The sequence below is a fragment of the Epinephelus moara genome, chromosome 22, assembly GCF_006386435.1.
Source record: "Epinephelus moara isolate mb chromosome 22, YSFRI_EMoa_1.0, whole genome shotgun sequence".
NCBI lineage: Eukaryota > Metazoa > Chordata > Actinopteri > Perciformes > Serranidae > Epinephelus > Epinephelus moara.
Window position 1 is genome coordinate 24,553,078 of NC_065527.1, and position 13,663 is coordinate 24,566,740.

A 13,663-nucleotide genomic window follows, 5' to 3' on the forward strand; every position below is an offset into this window, starting at 1 on the left:
GTATTTTTTCATACAGAGTAACATGCTAATATTTGGCTTTTATCTTTTTTGAAAATCAGAGGCTCAGCTCTGTGACTTGAATACAACGGTGATAAATGAGTGGCACAGATTGTGTGGCTACCGCAGTGTAAAAGTAATGAGATGTTTTCCATGTCTATCATCATATTTGAGAGAACATAAAAAGCACTGTTGCAATATAATACATCCAGGTTTTTATGTCATTTGTTTTTACCTAAAGGTATAGCCTCATATTTTCTCTTTTGTTTCTTCATACAAGAATACAATGCAGGATTTTCAGGAAAAGCATGCACAGACTCATACAAAAGTAATCCCTCTCATTTATCACTTATGACCCACTGGAGGTGTGGTGGTGTCTTAACCTGCAGAGACTCAGCCCTCTGCCTGGATTTTCTGATTTTCTTTTTATTTTGCTCTGTATGGGAGGTTCCAGGACACCGCGCACAGGTGAGTTTGGGACTTCATAAAAGGTAGCGACCAGCTGCCAGACCATAAGCAGCATGCATCCAAGAGAAAGCTACAAAAATCATGAGCTCTTTTTAAATAGGAATTGTGCAAATTTGCAGGAAAGCCCAATCAGTCTTCTTTCAGCATTGGCATTATAAAAACAAAATCGGGGAGTGCAGCAAAATGCCGCCTACCTACTTTTGTTTATACAGAATGTGCCTTTTTTGGGGCAATGGGGGGGCGTGAGCAAGAAACAAAACGTGTAGCTCAGCATGTGACGTAAACAGTGACGTGGGAGGGAAGCCGCAGCTGGTCAGTCCTTCAGGGATTCTTTCATAAGTCGGCCGGTTCTTCACCGTCCCCGTCATCTGACGGTTAATGGCCTCTTCATTTGCGAGGGCAAGGAGGGTGCGCAATTCCTTGTCTCCCCAGTTGCTCATCTTTACAGTGTCTGTCAGGTTTGCGTTTCCCTCTTGGCACTAGTACTAGCTGCTCAGTCATCAACAGCCCCTCCCGTGGCGGAAGGCCGCCTCGGTCTGTTTAAACCAAAAAGGTTCCACCAATATGTCTACCCTACGAGACGGAAAATTGGGCACCTCGGATCAACTCGCCAATTCGGTTCTGTGTGTCTAAACGCTCGCAGCTTGCCGGCAAAACGGCCCAACATTCACGGAAAATCTGGCAGTGTAAATGGGACTATAGACACAGTGCTAAAAAACCCCCAACAAATTTTCTCTTCCAGCACTTCAAACGCAGATCCTTGGTCAGTGGCCTTATGTGTCAAAACTGTGACGCTCTCCCTCCTGCGTCAGTTTTAGACGCTCATGGACAGCATGTTAATTTATGTTTGTTACATGCATTGTGTCTTTCCGAGGTAAACTTCTGTTTTCACAGGAAATTTAACGGTTTCCGCTTGTTAGATGCATACTCTCCCTTTTTTATAAAAAAACAAAAAAAACAAACAAAAAAACTTATAACATAGTTTTTTTTTTAGGTTTTTAGGTTTACTTCCTTACGTTTTGGGCAAAATAGGTACTTGGCTAAGTTTAGAAAACGACATCATGGTTTAAGATAAGTAAGTTTGTTACTTACATAATGTAACATCACGTTGCATTTCATATGTCACTACACATACCAGCACATGGTGTTGTTATTAAAATAGCTAGACTGACTTCTGGTTTCACACGGGACACAGGCGAAAAGAGTTTGTTGACTCATCCTGCCTCCCCTCCCTACGTGCACTTTCTCGTTCTTCTCAGGCAGTTACTCGAAGCATCAAAAAATAACACCGCCGGGTGTGTCACATGCCACCGCTAAAGGTTGCCGTAATGCGTCGGTATCTGACGCTGGGGAATGCTATTGGTATTTAAGTTGGGCGTGAGACCAGGTTGAAAAAATGCAAATAAAGCAAACTTTCACTTTCACTTTTGCTGGTGATACTGTTTACAAACGATAACTGACAATACCTTCATAGTATACCTTCAAAATTAATTTCTATGAAGCGAAAAATCTTGTTTCTGACCCTCATCTGAACTCAAGAGGGGCAAACATATTCCCTCACTTTCACATTTTGGGTTCTGGCTTTCTTTTTACCTGTTGGTTATTATTGATAAGGTAGTTTCAGCAGATTGAGTCATTCATGGGTAACCCCTGATCACTCATTTGCCATTTAAATTAAATGATAAGATCATAACCAGTACCAAATAATACAGTCGCTTTCATAGTTATTATTCCTGACTGAACAAACAAACAAAAATTTGGTAAGACTTGATAAAAAACTTGGATTACCTGTGCGCTTCTTCTCCTCCTGGCACTGATACACTGCCTGTAAAGCACTTCCCCTCAGTGACGGCAGGCAGCCATGATAAAGACTTGCAAATTCAGGCCACGGTAAACAAATACCCATGGCTGGAAGGTAATCTGTGGGTTCAGGGAGTTTCAGGCAAGAGGAAGACAAAACAGCCTTTGAGAGTCTTCAGGCTTCTGCTGATCAGTTGCTGATAAACTCCCCTCTGGATGATGTAACAAGCTGGGCTCCTGCAAACACAAAGGGCATGTGTGTGTATCAAGGTGTGCACAGACACTCATGCCCAAAAGTACTGTATCTCGGTGGTGCTTTGTGTGTTTGGGTCCATGCACCTGGCTTGGTTATGCACTTGAGACAGCATTTTATTGTGTGTGTGGATGTTGTGAGAATAATGAGTCGCAAATCCAATTGAGTTTACTTTTTAAAGGCTTGTGAAGTTCCTCCTAAAACCTGAGAATAGAGTTCCACTGATGTAGTGTGTAATCTCGCCTGCACGGTCTCACAGGGAGTGTGCTCCCTTCCTCTCTGACAATACTGTTTTTATTTGGTAGATTCAGGAAAGAACACAAAGGTTTCAAGTGTTCATGTCCAATTTTTACTCCTGTCACCCCGGCTGCAGTTTCCCAGTGCTTATTCCTGCAAACCTTGAGTGGGTAATGCTGCGTTCACATGGAATCAGACAGAAGGTAGATGGTAAACTGGATATCATTTTAGTGGACGAGATCAGGATGGTAAAATTAGGTGAGGACGGCAGAGAATACTGGTAACAGTATACAGCGTTACTTTTCTAACTTTTTATCGTCCTCCCCGATAGAATTTACAATCAGATATTATCTCGCTCCTTCACACAAGGAGAAAACACAGGCGACCTGAACAGTTAGTGGACATCTAGAATAATTAGATGGAGGAATGTCTTACTCCAATCTCAAAGATTGGTATCGGGGCTGATGAAGGCATTTTTTAATTGTTCGGGATCAGCTATCTAGAGCTATATTAAACCTGTGTTTTACGTCAGATGTCACACATGTTTTTACTGATGAAGGTTCGTCAACTCTACAGCTTTCCATCTCTCCTCCAATCCACACTCCTTCCGCCACGAGCCGGCACATTGGATTGATTTCAATAACTTGAAGTGTGCACTGTGCAGCTGTATTGACACGGTATCAGCATATACTCAATATTAAATGACTCAGCTCGGGATCTGGGACAAAAAAAACTTGATCAGGAAATCACTGATTACATGAAATAATAAATGCTATTTAATAGATTTTCTTCCTTTCACATCCAGAAGGTCTGCCTGACTCCATGTGAACGTGGCTGCAATCACATAAGCCCCTTTTACACTGCCAGATTTTCGGCGAATGTTGGGCCGTTTTGCCGGCAAGCTGCGAGCGTTTAGACACACAGAGCCGGATTGGCGAGTTGATCTGACGTGCCTAATTTTCCGCCTCGTAAGAGTAAACAAATTGGCGGAAATTCTTTGGTTTAAAAAGAACGAGGTGGCCTTCTGCCACAGGAGGGGCTGTTGATGATGCTGCACGTGCGACCCACTGGCGGTGGACTAACAGGAAACAGCTGATAGCAGGAATGAGCAGCTAGTAGCAAGAGGGAAACGCAAACCTGACAGACACTGTAAAGATGAGCAACTGGGGAGACAAGGAATTGTGCGCCCTCCTTGCCCTCGCAAACGAAGAGGCCATTAACCGTCAAGTGACGAGAACGATGAAGAACGGGCAGACTTATGAGAGAATCGCCAAAGGACTGACCAGCCGCGGCTTCCCTCGGGGCACGTCACACGCTGAGCTACAAGTTTTGTTACTTGCTCACGCCCCCCATTGCCCCGAAAAAGGCACATTCTGTATGAACAAAAGTAGGCAGGCGGCATTTTGCCGCACTCCCCGATTTTGTTTTTATACTGCCAATGCTGAAAGAAGACTGATTGGGCTTTCCTGCAAATTTGCACAATTCCTATTTAAAAGGGCTATAGAATCAGGCAAGGCGATAGATGACAAACCAGATGTCATTTTAGTTGACAAGCAGGACAGTAATATTAGGTGAGACCGGCGAGAATACCTGCAACAGTAGACAGCATTGCCAACCAAGGTTAAAATATTTTAACTTTTTGACTTCCTCTGCACTGGAATTTACAACCAGATGATACATAGCTCCTTCACACAAGGAGAAAACACAGTCAAACTGGACATAACTAGCAAAATTGCGTAAAATAAAAGACTTGAAATAATTTTATTTGATATATTTCATTTCAGGGTGGCCCGGTGCTGCAGCGGTAAGCACTGTCACCTCACTGCAACAGAGTTTCAGGTTCCAATCCAGGTGGAGTTTGCATGTTCTTCCAGCGTTAGTGTTCTCCGACCTCCTTCCATAGTCCAGAGACAGGATACAGCACTCTAAATTGGCCATAGGTGTGAATGTGAGCGTGAATGGTTGTCTGTCTCTGTGTGTCAGCGCAGGATGTACTCCGCCTCCTGCCCAGTGACAGCCGAGATAGGCTCCAGCCCCCTGCTACCCTGAAAAGGATAAGTGGTTACGGATAGTGAATGAATGAATATTTTATGTCATTCTTTGTAAACAATACAACATCACCATCACAACATATCCTCACATATCACCATCATTTTGCCATCCTGACATTCAGCTGGACTGTTAGTTTGTTTTTCTCATTCTGTCTAGACCGTGTTGTCCGTCTGCCTGACTCCATATGAATGCAGCATAAAGGTCTAGAGAGATAGCAATATGAACATATTGTAATGAAATGCTGGTCAAAACACTGGCCAGGCCTCGTCCTGAGGCAATGAATTAATTCCATACAGTTGTCTCTTGTCATAGCTGACAACAGCAAACAGTGCAGTGACAAAACATACCAGAAGTTTAGCTAAAAGAGCAATGTGACTGATGCAGCTGTGGCAAGTGAGTGGGAGCCAATCTGGACTTGGACTTTGTGTTCTCAGACTGCCAGCCTCATGGATTGCTTCAGGCTACTGAATGCTAAATGGTGTAGCCTTGGCTATCCTTTCAAAGTGCTGCTCACTCCGTGTGTGGGATGCCTAGTGATCTCCCCATTCTTTATTTATTTAAGGTGACCTTTCGACTCCCGAGCCGAGATTGCTTTGGGCAAACTGAGCTGGGTTTAAATGTTCGGGGGTGTGGGAGGGAGGCCATCGTTTGTTGCCAGGGCCCTGAGCGAACTGCGTTGAAACTCTACAATTTTAACCCCAGAATTCTACTGGGAAGCCCCGGCTGGCAGGCAGCAGCAAATGAAGCGTTTCAGGTTAGATGTGGTGATAGGTTTTTGTCCTCATTAAAACAGATATCCCTGCCACTGCCTGCTCATTTGTATTCCACCGCAATTCATTCGAGGTGGATTTTGATTTGGGGGGATTTGGATGGTGTAAGGCCACTGAAGCCAGGAGGAAAAAGAATGCGTCTCGTAATTTCGTCTTACGCAAAGCCCTGAAAGAGCAACTTTACATATACTTTGTCCTCACTCACTTCCCAACTTTGTGATTAAAGACAAAACCTCTGTCTTGGCTGAAGAGAGTTAAAGTATTCCCGTCCACGAAAGGGTGTACAGTACATCCCATGAAATACCTATTTCTTAAGCACACTTGCAGCTGAACGTGCCAATCACTTGAAACGTGGGCCCCACTTCAGGGAGCTGAAACATAATGAGAGTCAGTATCATTAAATCTACCGTGCTGATATTAAATCAGTATCAATCAAAGGAGCTCATGCTGATATCATTGCTTCAGAAAGTGCTGATGCTGCTGTGGGACCTGCTGGCTACAGTACGATAGGATTTTGCATCCATTCAGAGATTCTCTAATTCCCTCAGGGACTATACTGCACAGTAATCCACTTAATTTACAATTACCCATGCAAGCCACACTCATATGGAATGATAAATGGACTTGAGTAATCCCACTGATGGAGCTGGTGAGTGTGGAAATGAGACCGTATACACTCTATATGGTCTGTTTTCTATCCTTCCATCATTTGTCTCCATACAGCATGAAACATACATATATGATCTCCTCTCAGTTTCGAAGCACAAGCACGCACACAAACAAATATGTATCCACAAATCTATACCTTGCACATATCTCCCCTCTGCATACTGTATGAGCCTCCTCCCTGTCTTTGAGGAGATGCGGGGGTAAAGCCTGGCTGTGCAGGGTGAATGTTAATTTTTTAACTCCCTTGCCAAAGATCAGAGCCGAGCCTGCTCTCCTCCTCAGCCCTTTGAACTCTAACCCACTTTTCACTGTACCAACCTCTGTCCTCGCCACGTCTGTGCTGTTGGCTGCCGGGCATTTGGTAATGAGGGAGGATTTATTGGCATGAGGATTGTGTTCTTGTACCTGTGACTAAGAGTCTACAGCCAGGCTAACGGCTCTCCGAGGCTGGACTTAGGCACAGCGAGGCTTTGAGCCCTTAGGTTCTGTCCTAACAGAACGAAAACCTCATTCAAAATCTCAACAATGCTAATAACTAAAAATCCAGTCTTGGAACAGAGCCTCTCTCACCCGTGTGTACGTGACTTGCTTCATATGTCTACAAAAGTTTTTTTTTCTTGTTGTTTATTTGATATTTCTGTTTTTTTTAGCAGCCTTTAACGAACACCATTTGCTGTAAGCCCCAGACCTTTGCCAACAAGTTAGTTCAGACATGTCTAACAGCAGATTAGAAAGGACTGTACAGCGAGGAGGTTTTTAGACAGATACAGTTACAACAAATAAAGTTGACCTTAGAAGAGAATGCTGGTGAACTTTATGAATACGGACAAAACCAAGTTACAATGACACAAAGTACCTGTGGTGCTGTGCTGTAATTCTTTCTGTGCCAGCAAGGTAATCACTATTCAACCTTGATAACATCACAAAGATTTCAATTTCTAACAGCAACGGCAGTAGTGGATGTCAACTGGTCTTAGAATATGGAAATGAAAGTGTCTCTTTCAGATAGGCTGATGAAAGAAATGCAGTGCAAGAGATTGCACTGCATTACAGGAGGTAAGCCTTATACTTTCCATGTCTGCGAGGGTCCGCTTTGGACCAGGTGGGGTAGATCTTTTCATCTGCCCACGTCTGTAGATTTGGACGTCTGCGTGCAGCCCAAAATTTGTGACCATGTGGACTACACATAGCAAGGGCACTGACTATGCATGCTCCGAAAGTAGTGGTGATGCTTTTCTTCTTTGATGCTTCTCCTTTCTTGCACCAGTGTACTCTATTCTACGTCTATTGTCCTGTTCTTGTAAGGTGGTCGCACATCTATTTTTTCTGTCATGATGAGGTCGCCATTTTCTTTTCTAGTGCACATGCTTCTTCTTCTTCTTGATTTTACTGGCAGATGACAATGTTATGGTGCATTACTGCCACTAACTGGAATGCACTGTGGATTGGGAAATGCACATGTGTGGAACGCCATACTGACGCAGACCCTCAAGCATGCTAACATTTGCTGATGAGCATGAAATTCAAAGCTCAAATTCACCTAAATCAGAGGGCTTCATCGTCTGTGGACCATGAGCGCTTGTAAAAAAAAATTTGGCAATCCATTCAATAGCTGCTGACATATTTCAGTCTGGCCCAAAGTGATAAACCACCCAGTCGTCGTTGCCATCCCTAGAGCAACACTACTATTGTGGTTAAAAATCACTTTTTAATTTCGTCCTTGTGATGAATTTTTCCTCCTTTCTGTTTTGTTTCTCTATATTTCAGTTTAAGGCAAATCAGTCTTTGAATGTCATTCGTTATAATTCTCTCTGTGTCCATATGGCTCCTGTCTCTGATTCGGCTCTCTTGCTCTTACAATTCTCTCACTTTACTTTCCCTCATACATTTGATTGGTCCTTATTTCACTTTCTAGTCAAAGACGTGCAAATCAATCTCTTTCTTTCACTTTTTAATCACTGCCTCTTGCTCTTTTTCTTGTTCCTTCTTTCTCTCTGACTTAGCCTCCCTGACCCTTTGACTCAGTCAATTGCGCTCCCCATACCTCTCCGCTTTCTCTGCTTTGATTCACACATTTTAATTGCCCATTTCCCCGTCTCCGGCATTAATGAAATCTTTATTCATACAAAGATTTATTAGGATTTAGAGAGATGAGAGGGGAATACAGAGAAGGAAGCAGAACACGAAACAATATATTTAGTTTTTTCTGCTGAGAACAACAGATGTTGATAGCAAAGATTACCCTATGGCCAAATAGCTCAATCACTCCGTACTAACAGGGAATAAATCACAGAAATCACCCTCAACAAAAGCAAATGAGAAACACATTTTTCTCCCTCTGTTCCGAGTATCATTTGCTGTCCAAAGCCTTTGAGAGAGACGCTGTGAAGGAAACACAGCAGATCAAAGCCTTCTCCCTCGCCCTCTCTCACAGCAGTCCTTATGCAGGGAGCGACAGATCTGGGTGATGAGTTGACGGCGGAGAAAATGATGCAGGGAAAAAGGTTAGACTGACATGTGAGGACATGTTATGACTGCTGCCTTGACTTGACAGTGCAGGGTTAATTATGGATGGCCTCCTCTGTTGGTGAGGGCTCAACACTAAGTCGCAGAGACGACTGAGGCCCGGCTGCCTTCTGGCTATGTGCATTAGGTCCCTCTTATGTTTTATTACTGCTGGAGGTTGCATTGGGCTGGTGGAGTTCCACTTAGGATTTGAAACGAGCTCTCTGACATGAGAAGTTAACAACAGTTTCAGCTGATGTTTTATGGCTGACCCATTTTACTCACGGGTTATTAGCAAAACACATCCTCTGAGGACCATGGAGCCCATGTTACGACCTAACCAACCAGACTGAGCAGAGGAAGCAGAGTCTGACAGAGAAACACAGCAACTTCCCTCCTTCGCTAATAAGACGGAAATCTCCTCATGTCCTTAAAGGTTCAGTGTTTAGAATTTATGGGGATATACTGGCAGAAGTGTAATATAATATAATAAGCGTGTTTTCTTTTGTGTATTATAACCTGAAAATAGGAATTGTTTTGTTTTCGTTGCCTTAGAATGAGCCGTTTATATCTACATAGGGTATAGCAGATAAACACTGATTTGTAATATGAAACTGGTTTAGTCAGTAATCAGTTTTATTTATAAAAACCTTTAAGCATTCATTAAAAAACAATTAATGCTGCAGAAATTCTAACAGGGAGTTCATGCTTGGCACACTGGAGAAGTTTCAGCTGGTTGCAATCTGCAGTCCTCACCACCAGATGCCACTAAATCCTACACACCGCTCCTTTAAATGAATTGTTAAAATCAAAATAACTTTATTTATCTGTTAACTTAATTTGTGTAAAAATGTCAATGCATAACAACACATAATGGGACAAACGACCAACATAATTTGACAACATACAGTGCAGTTTAAAATAGTTTAAGATATCCACCTTAATGCTTAAAAATCCACATAAATAAGTAATAAATGGATCAAGCATCCAAGCAAGCTCACGCAATAATGAGTGAAAATACACTTGTTTATTTTTTTTTCAGCGGGTCAGGATGAAGAGATTGATATCAACCTTGTATCTCTGTTAGCATCCCTATCTTTAGCTTAGCATTAAAACTGGAATCAGCTTCTAAACACAAGGCCAGGCAAAACAACAGCTGAAACATGACGACACAATTGATTTCTCTTAAATTGGTACTTCTAGACTTACATTTGCTATTTTGAGCACATTCATACTGAAGAGGATGGCAAGATGATGTGCACTATGAGTACCTGGATTGTGAACTCGTAACGGTCAAAAAGTTGAGTGTGGAACGTCGAACAATTCTCACCCTCAGTGATCGCCATGAAGTGGAAGGGGCAAGATCTTTAAACTTGTCAAATGTACTGTGTGGAAATCACAGGGAGTGCCACCAGCTGGTTTAAGGCTTATTGGCTAATAGGGAACGTGAGTGTGGTTTAGAGCATTGTGAGACAGGTCAGTTTTACCCTACTGATGATGTTGCAATAGTACCAACACATTCTCACTCTGACCTCATCACATATTGACATTTGGTCATGGACTTTCCACGTCTACATACAACATGCAAGGTACCCTGAGTGCATTAGTTGTTGACGTTCCGGGACACTGTGTCAAGTTCTGCAGTTTGCAATTAGTCTCTTTCTAAATAGACTCGTCAGTACACGATTGACATGGTTACATTTCATCAACACAAAACAAGCACAAAAGCACATGGTTAGGTTTAGGAAAAAAGAACAGGGTTTGGCTTTAGAATCTTATGGGACGTGAACACCGCTCTCTCAGGTGAAAGTCAGTGTTTGTTGGACCCATCCACCACACCTTCACCCACCCACTTTGATATTTGCCACCTTAACTTTCGTCCTTATCCTGCCACGTTACCCCCTGATACCGCCAGGTGCCATTAATCTATAACGAAAACTGGCCGCCTATTATGCCAATGTTAAAGGACACCTTTTTTCATTGGTGTCTGACGCCGCAAATCATTGCCCCAGTGCCGGAATTCAACGACTTCAGAGTGAGACTATAGTCTCATAGTACCCATAGCAAGTGCACCAACATGCAAGGTAACCGCAGGTAATCGCTCTCGCCATTGAGCATGCCTTCCGCATGTCTGCATTGACAACAGTAGATTTGAGGGCACAAAAAATGGGTGGACTGCTAAAATGTGCTCCATCTGATAGGGCCTTACACTGTGAATGTAGAGAAATTACTCTGTAAGTCATGGGCTGTATTATAAAGTGTTACCCATTATTAATGTAACAATAATAGCACGTTTCTTTCAAACAATAGATATCTGAGTATGTGTGTTTACACACACTTGAAGCTTAAAGCTAATGTTATTAGCATGCTAGTAGCCTATACACGCCTGAGAAAGTAACACGAGGAATGAGAATAGGATCAGCCCCTGTGCACGGAGACATGCATGCTAACTACATTGTGTATTAAATTAATCCATATACAGATTACATTTGATTAATTTGGTCAAAGAAAAAGCAATTTCCTTCCTGTGCTTTATCTCATCCCACTCTGCTATTCATTTTGCCGCTACATGTTCAATCAATCAAAGATGCCAAGCTGACACTGCTGGCGCACCAGCTGAGTTGCATTGATTTCTTAAAGGATGTCAGGCTTCTGTGGCTGGTAAATGTGCCTCTGAAAGAACTATTGTGTTCTCACATCATCGTCGAAGCACTGCAGATTCATACCCACTTGATTGCCCGCGTGCCATAATTAGCTTGGTCAGGCAAACAAGCTACTCTGAAGTGGTTCTGCCTGAGTGTATCTATTTAAGAGACCCTGATTTTTTTTCCATTGGAGTATAGATTGGAATAAAGTGATGTCAGCATGAAACAAAGGGCTGAAACATTTAGTCAATATACTGTCCTAACCTGGCAAGGAGAAAGTTGCCCAAGCCAGAAAAGTACTGGATTTGTCTCTATTGTCTACAGTCTGGGAAGTAATTTGCCTGCTGTGTCTATGTTTTGGGAAATGGGGGGGTAGTTTTTGCTTTGTCATGGGGAATGCAATGATTCATGCTAAAAGAAGCCTAACATCTGGCCTCATTAATCATTTCTTTTCAGGTCTGGCTTTTCAGGGAATACTTTTCTCTTTTCATCACATTCTCTCTCTCTCTTTCTCCTTCTTTTCCTCTCCCTCTCTCCCCCCATCTGCACTGCTTGTCATCTGTTGACATTCTGGCATGCCTCATCACCCATATCACTCCACCCTCCTCATTTGCTCTCTAATTTGTTTAGATGGCAAAAGAAAGATGAAAATGGAAGTGAGTAAGGTGTGGAGGGAGAAAAAAAGGGAAGACGAGGGTGTGGGAAAGGGAACAAAAAAGAAGAATTGCATAGCAGTAAATCAAGTTTGATGAAATCTGTTTGTGAGCCGTTTAACAGTTAGGGAGTTCCTCATTACTCACTGAGCTCTGAGTGAATGCGGTGACACATCCACATTAATGCCACATGCTACACTGCCTGGGGCTAACCAACACAGTGATAAGAACAACATTTTCCATTCACTGTGATGACAAAGCCCCCACACGCCAGCCGTCAAACATTTACAGGGTTCGGAAATTGCTGCTTTCAGACAAGGTTCCCATGACCGCTGTCGTGTCGACGGAGATGTTTGTTACTCTTTATTATATTTTATGGCTCAACTGGCAATCCCAAGGGATGTGCTGTTCATAATGTTGACAGAAAGAGATTTACTGTGTATAATATTAGCAGTATTAAAAGACAAAACTGGGGATTGTTTTCAAGAAATAAAACACGGTGAATAAACAGATTCATCATATTTGGACATTTTATTGCATTAAAGCAGGGAAAACCTTGTTTGAGTGATGAAGCGTCACACGGAAAAGCATTTTGTATCATGGGTGAAAGGTCATTCTTGATCTCAGTGGCAGTAGTTTTACAAAAACTACAAAAACACACTGGCTTTTTCTAAAGTAATAACCACGTCTCATGGTCTTCCTCATGGATGGAGTTTGCTCAGTTGTTATGGAGATTCAGTAGAGCAATGTCCATGAAAATTGAGCAAACTCCATGAGCCACACTGTAATATGTGACTGAAAAATCTGTAAAAACAAACAACCAAAAAACTAGTAAACAGTCCTTGAGTTGAGTACACTGAAGTCATGATTATAAAGTCATGTCCACAAGTTGAAAGACAATTAATGCGCTTAAAGGAGTGTCTCACTGCACATGACCAATAAAAGCTCCTGCTGGTGGGTGATGTAATGTGACCTTAGCGGTTTTGAGAGAGGAAACAATATGGTGGCCGGCTGGCAACCAATCATCCCGAACTACAGGTTAACAGTGAGCTTTAAGCAAGGTTTATGCTTCTGCGTACCTACGACGCAGAAGGCTTTGCTGAGGCGTTACGTTCCTCTGCGACCGACGCAGAGACGTGACATGTACCTCCAAAAAATTATAACCACTTGTCGAGGCAACGCATACCCAAAACAGACCGCAAGAGCTATGACTGGGCCTTCAAACTACATCATTTCTGGCATTTTGCAAGGTTTGACTTCCTGCTGCAGTACCACAACACTGCCTCGAGCTATTCAACGGGCATACAGACCATCGGCGCAGTCGCCTCTCTCTTCGTCGTTGTCGTAACATTTGTAATAAGAGCATTTGCTGTTCAATGTCGATCCCTTCGAGCTCCAGCAACAGTCTTTCTCTCTCGGTCGCCATCTTCACTGTGACTAAAGCAAAGCACGAAGATAAACAAACAATGAACGAGCAACGACCATAGATGTCACAGAGTCTAGGGTAGGTATATAAAAGAACACTGCGCCCCCAAGCGCTTTGACAAGGAATTGCATAGTGACGTAGACCAACAGGACCCAGAACTATGATAGGCACACAGCAACTGCGGAGCA

At 42.8% G+C, this 13,663-nt stretch overlaps 1 long non-coding RNA gene across 1 annotated transcript in view; it reads right to left on the minus strand.

Annotated features, from left to right (window-relative positions):
- Window positions 1–13,663, minus strand: part of LOC126384211 (uncharacterized) — a 56,366-nt gene that overhangs the window by 4,325 nt on the left and 38,378 nt on the right. Inside the window, exons 2-3 of the long non-coding RNA XR_007569248.1 lie at window positions 4,574–4,800; window positions 2,254–2,502 (exon numbers count right to left, since the gene is read on the minus strand). This is a non-coding gene — a long non-coding RNA (uncharacterized LOC126384211). The remainder of the gene's footprint in view (window positions 1–2,253; window positions 2,503–4,573; window positions 4,801–13,663) is intronic.